Source organism: Myxocyprinus asiaticus, chromosome 3 (genome assembly GCF_019703515.2).
Source record: "Myxocyprinus asiaticus isolate MX2 ecotype Aquarium Trade chromosome 3, UBuf_Myxa_2, whole genome shotgun sequence".
Lineage (NCBI taxonomy): Eukaryota > Metazoa > Chordata > Actinopteri > Cypriniformes > Catostomidae > Myxocyprinus > Myxocyprinus asiaticus.
In genome coordinates, this window is record NC_059346.1 from 55,540,596 (window position 1) to 55,554,072 (window position 13,477).

The following is a 13,477-nucleotide window of genomic DNA, read 5'->3' on the forward strand; positions in this document are numbered from 1 at the left end:
CTTTTTTGGAAATGGGGTTGTAGGACGCGTTTGAATGAGGTATTTACCCCGTTTTAAAGGTGTTAGAGTGTTCAACTCACGCAGTTTAAGCAGAGAAATCCCCAACATACTGGATTATTGGATTAGATTAATCCATCTAATATCTTCTTCTATATATAGATTCTCTAGATGTTTTTTTTCTGTTTACATCTTGCGCTGTTAATATCTTGCAGTGTAATTTTTATCTCATCATATTTTCATCAACAGTATGCTTTAATAAAATTATTTATCGTCATGATGCGCATTTTTCATCTCATTTTTGTTACCGTTGACAAAATAAAAAAAAACCTTCATCAACGCATGTTTTTCGTCAGTAATTTCGTTGACGAGATTAAAACTGCATAAAAGTAATCCATATGACTCCAGTGGTTAAATCCATGTCTTCAAAAGCAATATGATAGGTGTGGGTGAGAAACAGATCAATATTTAAGTTCTTTTTTTACTATAAATTCTTCTCACTGCCCAGTAGGTGGCGATATGCACGTAGAATGCAAATCGGCAAAAACAAAAAAGTGAAAGTGGAGATTTATAGCAAAAAAGGATCTAAATATTGATCCACAAGACCAAAAGTTCAAATACGACTTTTAAATGTCACGAAAAGAAGAAAGGAGGAGCTGGATATCTCTCAGGTATGACTTCTGTTTAGAACACTAATTTGAACACAAATTCACATTTTAATTAAAATGGGAATATTATTATTATTTCCCCTGACAACTCTGACAGTTTTTGTGTGTGATTATTTCCTGAGAGTTCTTTTTTTTTTACACCTTTTTTTTAGCTGATCGGATCTACTTTACTCGTCCGGTGAGCTGGAATGATGCGTCTGATCTAATAATAACAGGAGGGAATAATAAATGTCCATGTTTAAGTTGTTATTGATTAATGATCTTATTAACTATGTATGACCTGCTTGTTAGCGTAAATACAGTAAGATCTGTACCAGGGACTAAAAACGATTCAAGGAACACAGTTTTTTGCAGAACGTAACTGAAAACCGGAACAAAGTGATTTTCAATTGTTCCGAAGTGAAAACGTTATTTTTACATGCTGGAAACCGGTTATAACCGGGTTATTTTGTTCCTATTATTTTTTCATAAAACTAAAGGCCTAAGGGTTTTTCACAGTAAATTTTGGAACTGCACTTCATGCTGCCCGAAAAAATGAAACTGATCCTGAAGGAAACTGCTGCATCACAAATTTCTTTGCCTCATTGTTCATTGTGGATGTCATATTCTGGGAATGAAGACCTTTTGAACAACTATCTATAAATACCACATATGCATGCACAGCTAATTCAGATACAAGGAAAACATTATTAGATGTAAAAAGTACTTTTTAATTGTTAGATATGATGCATTAATACAGATTTGATGCTGCCGGGTTTTGACTCAGAAGCAGATCTTTAATTACATTTTTACTTAACTGTTAATTAACTGTATGCTTGTTACTATTTCTATTGTAATAAATCGCTAATTTTGTTTATATATTTTGAGGCAAGTGGCTTATTTTGAGCTTGTTTTTCCAGACCAGATTGCTTGCTTCTCTTGTGAGATCTGGCAACGCTGCAATTGGCATTTCACCCACCTCTTCGCGCAGAGTACTGTCATTTTAAAAAGAACATTATTAACCATTCTTTTATTTTGTTCTAACCGGTAACCATTTGGAAAAGAGGCTGTAGAACTTTTGAACCGGAACGAAAAAAATACAGTTTTTGCTCAGAACGAATTGAAACGAAAAACATTTATTTTTTAATCCCTGATCAGTACAGCATTAACGGTTTAGGCCTCTGGTGGGGAGATGTAAAACAACACAATCTGACTGACTTATTGTTAAATAAAACTGATCATTTCTAAAAACAATAGAAAGAGCATTAATAACATACATATTCTATAATTAACATACCTTTGTACAGTACTCAAAACATAAACAATATTAAACATTAAACATGTATTTGAATGTTAATTAAAACAAAAGAAAACACAACAAACTAACAATGCCAAACAACATGCAAACTTAATAACTTAAAAATTGAACATTACTCAACATTACTCAAGAAGCCATACTCTAAAAGAGGTAAACAAATGTAATTTCTTGATAATCTAATTTAATTTAAAATAGATTGTTTCTCTTCTGAGTCCAGTTTTGTAATTAGAAGCACCTGGTTATTGATGTGTTTTAGTTTCAGTTTCACTGGAAGCTCTTCAAGCAGGTCTTCCGCGCGTCCTGAGTACAGGTTCTCTGGCACTCTGTATTCCTCAAAATCGGCACCAAGAAGGATGATCCCACCACCCCCTTCTGAGACTCCCATCACGTCCATCTCCTCTTCAATAATGCACCTTTCAGCAACCTGTATTTAAACAAAATACATAACCAAAACTCCCATACATCCCCTAAATGCATAACAAGTATTTGTATTGTTAATTAATGCCCCGACTGTGATATTTAAATGTATCACTTTTATTTTGGTGTATAGTGAAAGTTCAGGTCAAGGCTGAATGTGTATGAGTAACATATTAGTATACCAAAGCACAACTGAATGCTGGATTCTAATTGGTTGATTCATCCATTACATTACAGTTATCACTAGAGCCAGAAGAAGAAAAAATAATCTGCTACTGAGAAACCCAATTAACCTAAATACACATACATACTCAAATGACTGTTAATAAACAGCCCAAGCTGTCCCTACTAGTTCTAAATTGACACTGTTGAATAATGAGGGCTTTTATGACTCTTGCCAGCTTGGGCTGTTTCTAACCAAGATGCAGAATCAATGGTGTAAAGAAATCCTTCTACAAACAAGCATTTAAGGGATGAAAACCTGAAAAATGGCTTGTTGTAACCGTGGTATATGCAGAATAACTGACTCTGGACCGTTGTCATTTATTCTATGCATAATGACCAGAATCACATGAACAACCCATAAACAATACTAACCTAAGGGGCAGAGAGAGTTCTCACAATAGCTTTTGTGGGATTGGTGTTTGATGCATGACATTTATCAAGAGAAGTAGCGTATGTGTTGTTGCATCATACTGTGTACCTTGACAGATGTATGAGTGGATGAGTTCAATTTTATTGTTCCATTACTCTTAATGTTGGGGTGGAGGTGTGTCAGTTTAACACTGTCTCTAATGAAGAGCTCTGTTAAGGCCTCATTCCTCCACTGAGAGATTTCAGGCCACACTTTAAAGATGGGTCAAGTACGGGCACTCTGCTGTCCTGCACCTGTGCCATCCTCACTGTGCCAACAGGAATATCACAACCAAGAGTTCACATTGTTGCAGCTGTGTTCAAGGTTAAGTATATTATGGTGTATATATAGTATTATAGTATATTGCATGGTTTCTCAATCCTGGTGCTTGAAACTTTGCTCCCTCTGGAGTCCCTCAATGTTGCACATTTTGGAAATCTCCCTTGACTTTTTTTTTTAATTTTATTTTTTTTATCCCCTTTTTCTCCCAATTTGGAATGCCCAATTCCCACTACTTAGTAGGTCCTCGTGGTGGCGCGGTTACTCACCTCAATCCGGGTGGCGGAGGACAAGTCTCAGTTGCCTCCGCTTCTGAGACCATCAATCTGCGCATCTTATCACGTGGCTCGATGTGCATGACACCGCGGAGACTCACAACATGTGGAGACTCATGCTACTCTCCACGCACAACTTACCATGTGCCCCATTGAGAGTGAGAACCACTAACCGCGACCACGAGGAGTTTACCCCATGTGACTCTACCCTCCCTAGCAACAGGGACAATTTGGTTGCTTAGAAGACCTGGCTGGAGTTACTCAGCATGCCCTGGATTCGAACTTGCGACTCCAGGGGTGGTAGTGGAAATCTCCCTTATCTAAGTTTCCCAATTCAGGTTAAGTCACCTAAATGGGTATTTCAAATAAATCCCAAAAATTCCTAGAGTCGAGTGATTACAGAGTGCACTCTGCTCACCAGGGCCATATTAACGCATGGGGGGGCCCAGTCGCGGCTTTCTCCACCGTATTCTCCCCCGTTGACGTTCTCGGGAAGGCATGCATGTAAAAAGGGTCCAATTCTTCAACTCTCCTCAAAGGTGATGGTAAAAAGAGGGTTTCCTTTGCTACCTTTTCAGCCTCCTCTGTTAGCTCTAGATGTGGTGTTTTGAACTTGTGTGAAGTGGACCCGGCAAAAATGCACTACCGGCAATATATTTGGGACAATGTGTAGTTTTTAACAACATAACTGACCCCCTCTTCAAATCATGGGGTCTCAGCATGCTTGGTTGACAAGTAAATGTTTGTATCATTTGTTAGAACAGTAAATGCTGTTAATTTTCATCTTTCTACCGCTATTATGTCTCCTTGCCTTTCTAGTGACCTTCGTTGCGATACATTTACAATGAAGTGGTCTTGTCCGGCTGGATGGAGTGTTGGTTGCCATCTTGAGGGTAAGATAAGTGTACTTCTTCTAATTTGCATAGAACTTGTAAAACAATGACATCATCACTGTCAATACAGGTAAATGTAATAATTTTTAATAAGGTTATTCAAATATTCAAGTTTTTGCAACATTAAAAAAAAAAAAACTCATTCGTTTTGTTAAAATATAATTTATCATGAAAATCACTATATATAAAGCAATAAAGGTGTCAAAATCTCAAGACACTGTATATATATGCCTAATGAATATAATTAATGGTTGAAATGATATTGAATTCAAGTCATTGAAACAGCCTGAAAAAGACGTCTTTTCAACTTTAACTTAGCAACCAAATTTAGACATAGAGGGATGTCTTTTCAACTCCCACTTTTCAACCAAATATCAACGTTGTTGAGACGTCAGGCAAAGTTGTCTTTTCAATGAGTTTTTGCTGGGTGGGAAAAGGCGAAACTTCACCTGATTCCCAAACATTTGATCAAGTGGGAGGGGCTGTTTGCAGTCTCTTTCATTATTGCCCGACTCTCCACATCACAACGCCTATTAAACCGTGATTATGATGCTAATTCAAAAATTGACCAATAGTTTATTTAAAGGAGCGGAAGTGGGCCGGAGGCTCGCTAGGTTATACGGGGTTAAGCTTGCAGATTTGGCTTTCCCGTTGAAATGAGCATGATGACAAAGTTTTATCGTGCATCTTCTCATCCTGACTTTGATAGCAGAGTTTAGTGATGTGAGGGCCTATCCATGGAGCTCTGACCCCCATATACCCTATCAATCCGGTCGGTCACAGATGAGTGAAAGATTTCCGATCAAGCAACAGTCGAACAAAGTGAACGATTCGCCTGGTAGACTGATCACGCATGTGAAACCCGTAGCCCTGACTTGCCACGAGTATTACATGGAGATTGCGATTAAGGCTGATCTATTTGAGCTTGGTTTACCGGTGGATGCGTCAGAGCTGCGGCTTGGTCCGGACAGTCAATTAATTCCTGCATGTAAAGTGATGGCCTTCTCCTCAAACCAGTTCATCATTGCAGCTGAACTCACTGACTGCGGCACTCAACACTGGGTATGACGAGCAAATTACTTTTACTCAGTTCAAAACTTTTGTATATTTATTTCATTATTGCTTTTTATTTTTTTATATACGTTTTGAGATAACATGTTAAAGTTTCACTCCGTAACTTTAGTCTTTGTGTCATCTTGGACAGTGACACCTAGCGGCTTGGATGTAGCATAATTTAAAATAAACAGTTTTCATTTGCAGATGCTATTGTAGAAATTTAGTATTCACAGTCAGCCATGGTTACTTTAATCAATGAGTGAAAGTGTCAAATAACAGGACGGTTACTGAGATTAAGCGAGTAGTATTCAGCTGGTCATGTGATTCAAACATGGCCGCCCCCATGAGGGGACCCTCTCCATGTAGAATAAAGCTGCTTTTATAAGGTTACTGATATGACTGGAGTCTTCATTTTTTATGTAAGTGGTCATGATTTCCTAAATATATTTCAAAATTACAATTCATGTCTTCAGGAATTAAACTTTTTTTAATGAGGAAAAAATTACTGAGTGCACTTTTAAATGATCCTATATACCTTACTTTTGAACAAACAAAGATTTTTAGAAGAATATCTCAGCTCTGTAGGTCCATATATCGCAAGTAAATGGTGGTGAGAACTTTGAAGCTCCAAAAAGGAGGCAAAGTCAGCATAAAATTAATCCATATGATTCCAGTGGTTTTTTCCGTATCTTCAGAAGTGATCTAATCGATTTTGGATGAGAATAGATCAAAATACAACTTTTTATTTTTTTCACTTGCCATTGCAGTTTTTAGGAACAATCATGATTTCAAGCTCCGTTACACTTCCTAGTGCGCTTTACGCATGCACAGAGATCGATTTGGTCATTATTCACTTTCATTGTATGGACCTCCAGAGCTGAAATATTCTTCTAAAAATCTTTGTTTGTGTTCTGTAGAAGAAAGAAGAAGAAACACATCTGGGATGGCATGAGGGTGAGTAAGTGATGTGAGAATTTTCATTTTTGGCTGAACTATTCCTTTTACATCATTAAAACGTGGTATTTGAAAACAAAACCCACTATAGTAGTTTTCTATATTGGAAATATGGCAAACGGTCCCTTTAAACAACAGGACAACCCAATCCTTCACAGCGTCATTGTCAGTTTCTTCCAAAAAAATAAATGTGCCCATTTATTTATATATATATATATATATATATATATATATATATATATATATATATATATATATATATATATATTTATTTATTAATTATAATTGACAAAACAATGAAAAAATTATAAAAAAATAACACAATCCAAGATGGTTACTGAAAACATGCTTATAATATCTTAGACAGCACATCATAAGTTACTTGCTATTGGATGTTTTTAAGAAAAACTTAAACTCAAAAATGTTGCTATGAAAAGTAATAAATTAATCCTAAAATGAACAAAGGGGTCTAATTTCAAACATTGTCTGTAAAAAGGGAGGGGGTGGGGGCATGAGGGCCCCACTTGTTAAGGATCACCATTAAAAAAATATCAACGATGACGTCATTGTAAATTTGCGAAGCGATTCTTTCAAACAGTTTCAATGAACCGGTTGAAACAAAACGGTTTATTGGTTATGTCATCACATGTTCCCAGATAGCCGTTATATTTTACGTACTTAAACACGTTGTCCATATAAGCGATTATTGCTGTTTATTACTGTTATCAAATATTTTTTTATTAATTACTGCATTTATTGAATGTGTTCCAGTTCAGTTTGTCACTCACACTCTAATGGAATCGTTCATTCCATTGTGTGAACTGGCTTATTGACAACATGTTCAAAGATTCATGCACATCATGAGTATTAAACAATCTATACATGCCTTTCCACCACAAAGATGGTTTTCTTCATGGCAGATCAGCTCTGGTGCAGCATTTCATTTGCCCAGATCCAAAGGCTAAGACTGTAATACTTTTTTTTTTGCTGCAAGCACTGGTTTGTCCTTTTAGACATGCAAATCTAATTTGTTCTTTGCAACTACTTGGGTAAACATAAACAAACCATTTTGGGACAGATTGGTTCAATGAAGACTTTTTGTTCAGATTACAGATGACTCTGTTGTTTACACAAACCTCCTCATCTTCTCTCCGCAACCCTCTCCAGATGGGGTGATTCAACTGGAGAATGCAGTTGTTCCTAGAGAATGCCATTATAGCAGGTAAAGTAGACTGTGCTGTGGAGGTGGTCATGTTAAACTTAAAAAAATTCCTCAAAATATACCATGGTAAAATGTACCTCTTTTGACACTACCATGATGGTAATTGAAGTACTTTTAGTGCCTTATGAATATGGTAATTAAACAGTACCATATTGAAGTGCCCTGGTATTACCATCATTTGTTGAAAAACCCCAAAGAAATGCTTATGGGATGTCTATCATTATTTGGAACCAATTCCCATGAAAAAAAAAAGAACCTTTAACCTACTAGATACACTGAAATTCCTATTTTCATCTCTGTTTTCCCCCAGAATTTCATTGTCTGCCATAGGATCTTATTGGATTCTTTGAGGATTCACGTGTAATCCCATTAGGATTGATTCCAAATGCCATTAACATTCATTTAGAATTAATGTGGGACAATAATATGGGAATTGGGCATGTATTGAAGGAATATTCCTGGTTCAATACAAGTTAAGCTCAATCAACAGTATTTGTGGCATAATGCTGATTACAAAAAATAATAATTTCGACTTGCCCCTCCTTTTCTTTAAAAAAAAGAAAAAAAAAAAAAAAAGAAGCAGAAATCTGGGTTCGAGTGAGGCACTTACAACGGAAGTGAAAAGGGCCAATCTATCAACTTTAAAATACTCACCGTTTTAAAAGTACAGCCACAAGACCTAAACTATATGTGTTAACATGATTTTAGTGTGATAAAATCGCTTACTAACCATATCTGTGTAAAGTTATATCCAATTTTACAACTGTGTCATGACCGCGTACACCATAAACCCTAAAATGACGATTTAAACAACTTTACAGCTCAAATAATAAACTGGTTTTAACAGAAGAATTAATGTAAGTGCTGTTATAAAATTATAAGCTTCACATTTCTGCCTTTTTAAACCCTAAAAAAATGGCCCCATTCATTGCCGTTGGAAGTGCCTCATTGTAACCTCGATTTCTGCTATTTTTGAAATAATTTTCTGTGGTAATAAACATTATGCTACAAATGTTGTCAAGCTGAACTTGTATTGAACCTGGAATATTCCTTTAAAGGCTTGATATACTTCCTACAAAATCGAAGAAAGAATAGTGTGATGACATTTAGAACAAAATTTGGCCAAAAAGGTGTTTTTGAGTTTGTTTTGGTGGTTCGTAACAGCTCACCTGGGTGAAATTTTAACGAAACTTCTTACCGGCTGCTACTGGCTACCAGCAGAGTGGTGGTGGCGTAGTGGGCTAAAGCACATAACTGGTAATCAAAAGGTTGCTGGTTTGATCCCCACAGCCACCACCATTGTGTCCTTGAGCAAGACACTTAACTTCAGGTTGCTCCGGGGGGATTGTCCCCGTAATAAATGAGTCGCTTTGGATAAAAGCGTCTGCCAAATGTAAAAATGTAAACACCTTCTTACTGCCTTTGGTCCATGTCATCGGTAGATGTGACCTGGAGCTCCACCTACTTTGAGGCCGACAGCTATTTTCCGTATAGTCAGTTAAGATCAGTCAACATGAACACATCAGTGTGCAGTTATGCCATAATTGGCGAGCTGCAAATTTATGTACATCTGTATGATCGTTCGCAAGACATCTTCCAAGAACATGTCATGCATTTTAGTTTTTTGTTTAATTGGTCAAAAGGAATCAAATCTACTCAAATACTCTGAAGTGGCCATTCACTCATGTGCCATATGCAGCCGAAAGCCATTCACATATCTGCCCAAAGTAAGCCATCATTCATTTGTCTGTATTCTTCCCATTAACAATCTTTTATACACCCATCTTTGCACCCTAGCAAAAAATGGAATCTAGCCGCAAATTTGCAACTTGTTATTTTCACATGTAAATGAGCTTGTGATATGCAGCAAATGTTTGCCAGAGGTTTGCAGCTCTTCGCCGGTAGTGGTGAACCTCCAACAGACCTTTGGCAACAAAGGACAATTTGCTGCAAGTTTGCCGCAATGCTCATTTACATGTGAAAATTATCATTGCCGAATTTTCGGCAAGTTTGCGGCAAATTTGTCATGAACTAAATTTTCGTAAGGGCAGTACTATCAGCGTCATCATAAATTACTATAACAGTGTAATCAACGCATATTATTGCAGAGTATAGCGTGTTAGCAGATTAGTGTCATGAATTCAGAATGTAAACGACAAATTGTGAATTTTCTACAGCATATATATAACTTTTTGTTTTCTCCCTTTATCTCCCCAATTTGGTATGCCCATTTCCCAATGTGCTCTAAGTCCTATTTGAGTGTTTCATTTGGTGGTACTTGTTGGTGCTTCTTGTACTGCAAACTATTGATGAAATTCAGACATCTCACTAATCGCCTATATTCAATTTGTATTGTTCTTTTTCTCAAGGTGTTTGATGGACGAAAAGCTAACTGGCTCAACATCCCGTTTCCTGCCCAGAATCCAGAATGACAAACTCCAAATTCAGCTGGATGCCTTCAAGTTCCAACAAGAGAAGAGGACAGAGATGTATATAGTGTATTCCCATGGAAACATGTTCTCTGGGACAAAACATTAACATGGTCTGATGGAGGGTTTGTAATGAATGTGAATATGAATGAATATTGGTCAATATTGGAGGAAAAGGGGAGTGGGGATCATTTGTCTTACCTAATTAGGATTTCTTATGATTTTCTAACTATTTACTTTGAATTTTATTTCACTTCTCACTTTGTCATGCAGATATACATCACATGCTCCCTTCAAGTATACCCAGTAATGAATGACGTTAACCCTGTTCATAAAGCATGCTCCTTCATCGACGGAAGGTTTGAATCTTTGACACTTTGACACACAGTATAGTCTAGCGTTGGGTAAAATTCTACATTACAGGGTTCCCACTGTCATGGTGAAAGTGAATAGAAAATATCAGGGAATTTAAAATTAGATTTTCAGGCCAGGAAAATTCATGAAAATTAAGAGTTACTTATAGCAAAGTCTTTTTAGCAAGACAGTCCAATGGCGGCCATCTCTGAAACGCTCTCGGGCAGCTATTTTTCTGTGTAAAGCGGTATACAAGTGCAACTCCTATCTACTTGAATGGGGAAAGACCAATATCTCTAAAACGTTTGGTCAAGTTTACGAACAAATCGGAACGTATTACAAATCAGCAGTAAAATCTGACAACAATATTATCATAAATTGTTCTTTACCTCAGATTATGCTAAAAAATGCAATTTTCCTTTTTTAGCTAATGCACATTTGTGTTCTCGAGTTGATTGACCAGCGATGTCTGTATCTAAAAGGTGATTGGCTCTTTTACCTGCAAGGTGGGCCTTTTCTACATCCTTTTGGGTGTTCAAATTTCTCCCATAATTTTAATAGAAGTGGCCCGTCTCTGCTAAATAGTCTCTGCTTATAGATACACTACGGAATACTGGGCTCTCTATCAACATCTGAAGTTAAAACATAAAATTGCAAGTTACTTGCAGCGCAACATTGAGTGCATTTATACTGTATGCACAGCAGTATGCTAACTACCAAAAATCTGCATATTCAAAAAATTGTAAACGAAAACTGTTTACATGAGAATTGAAATTATAGGGTTATTCTCTGCCTTTGACGTCAAAACATAAAATGTAATATTCAAAACATTTGTGAACAATGAATAAGCCGATGATGTGCCGATAATGAGCAAAAATCAACGCATACCAATTGGTTTATGCTTAAACCGTTTATGACCTTACTCCAATAAAAGAATGCTGTTTTATGGCATTTACATGACTTGTCTGCTTAAGCCCAAAGATCTCCTGACCTCCTCACACACGCATTCTTGACTTGCACAACTCATGTTGTTTACCAGCGACTACATCTTCTAGAGCTTCTTCGTGACAGCAACAGCTCAAATGTGAGTGTTGCCACCTTGTGGACCCACGAATTATAGCAATAATTCCATGCGAATTATGCGTGTTCAAAGACATGGGGTTAGAAAAATTGGGCTGCGTGCGTTCAGTGCTCGAGCACTCTGCTGATGACAAAATTTGCGTCATTCATCCTCTACGCAGACGCTCAGCATTCGCGTCTGACCAGAGTAAACTTTGCGCTTTAAGCATAATCTGTGTAAAGCAGACAAATAGTGCAAGCAAACATCGGTTGTGCTTTGGCACTGCTGAAAAAGATTTAAGTATATCTGTTGTTGCCTGGTGATCACCATATCACCAGCTAGAGATGTATATCCAAAGTAGTTTACAGACATGACGTAAACACGCAAGGACGAATGAGGAAATCACGAGTTACTGGAAAAGTCATGGAAATAAATTGGTCAAGATGTGTGGGAACCCTGACATTTGATAATTATCATACTGCTTGCTAGTTGCAAACAGTAACTGTTGGTACTTTGTTTCTTTTGGGAACAAACCTCAAGTTTCCCTCCTTGTCCTATTTAACCTACAAGCTGGTGCTCTGCAGATGGAGATGATTGGGCTTGTTACAGCTGCCAAAAACAGAAGAATTACGCTCCGTCCTTCCGTTTCAAGCAGGAACAATTTGGGCCACCTGCCGCTTCCATAACAGACCAGACCTCATCTACCCACAGGCTCAGCAAATTCCAACCCAGGATTCAAAACAGTTCTGGAAGTTCCTTAAATGTCCTCCAAACACCATGTGAGCCTGTTCCTCCCTCCTGGAGGAGAATAATTGACCCTCAGGAGGAGGAGAGTGGATCAGTGGGTAAGCAGTGCTGGTGATTGGCCCTGTACCAAATGGTGCCTTCAGCCCTTGTAGTCCACACTTTAGTGATGTTATGTCGAATAGACTAGGTAGTAGTCTGCTGTTAAGTTTGCACCATTGTGGGCTCTGCAAAAGGGCATAGCAACTCATTAGGGCTCATTAGCAACCTTGTAAAATAACAAATTACTTGTCCATATTCACTGAATTTGGCTGTTGTTATTCTTTAGTAGTTATCAATGTAACGGCTCTTAATCTTAAAACTCTTGAAGGTGAAGTGTGCAATTTTTGCACCACTAGCGTCACTAATGAGTTTTGCAAAAATGTGAAAAGCTTGCCAAGACAAACCTTGATGTTGGCTTTACAAAGCCTTATCTGAAGGTTTATAAACTTGAATTTGAAGGTTTTACAGGTCAGACAGAAAGCTAGACACAGAGTCAGAGAAAGAATGGCCACATCCACACTAATGTTTTCGGTTAATCTATACTGTTTCCTAACATCATTGTTCTTCAAATTATGCAGTACTAGAGTGTTTTCGTGAAGTCTTGTTGATTTCAGTTTATTGTAGATATACACACTGCACCTGTGTGGATGTGAGGCGTAATCATAGCGAAATAAATTAATTTTTAACCAAAAACGTATTAGGGTGGAAGTGGCCTAAGACTTTAAGCGTAAGTGTGTGTTTTGACGGTTGGGGGATTGAAATTACGAACACTTCGTTTCAGAATCTTGGCCCATTTGAACATTACATCAGTGAAATGCTGCCTTCACGTGCTTTATCGTAAATACTAGTTTCCCACTCAGAAGTTGCACATGAATGACTCCCAAGTCGTAATTAAGACTGGGAAACTAGGAGATAATTTTTATTCCCAAGTTTCCAAGTTAGGAGTCTTAACTTTCAACATGGTGGAGGAGAGTATGGTTTCTGTAGTGAATGACAGGTTTTATAAATTTTTCTAAATACAGGTAACTGTTGGCGCTTTCCATTTTGGTCATATTCATTTATGTATATCAGCAACTATTTGATGCATGTTGTACATTTTTACACCGTGAAAATAGCTTGTATTTGACAAATTCCATTATCGTCAGCAAGCTAACTG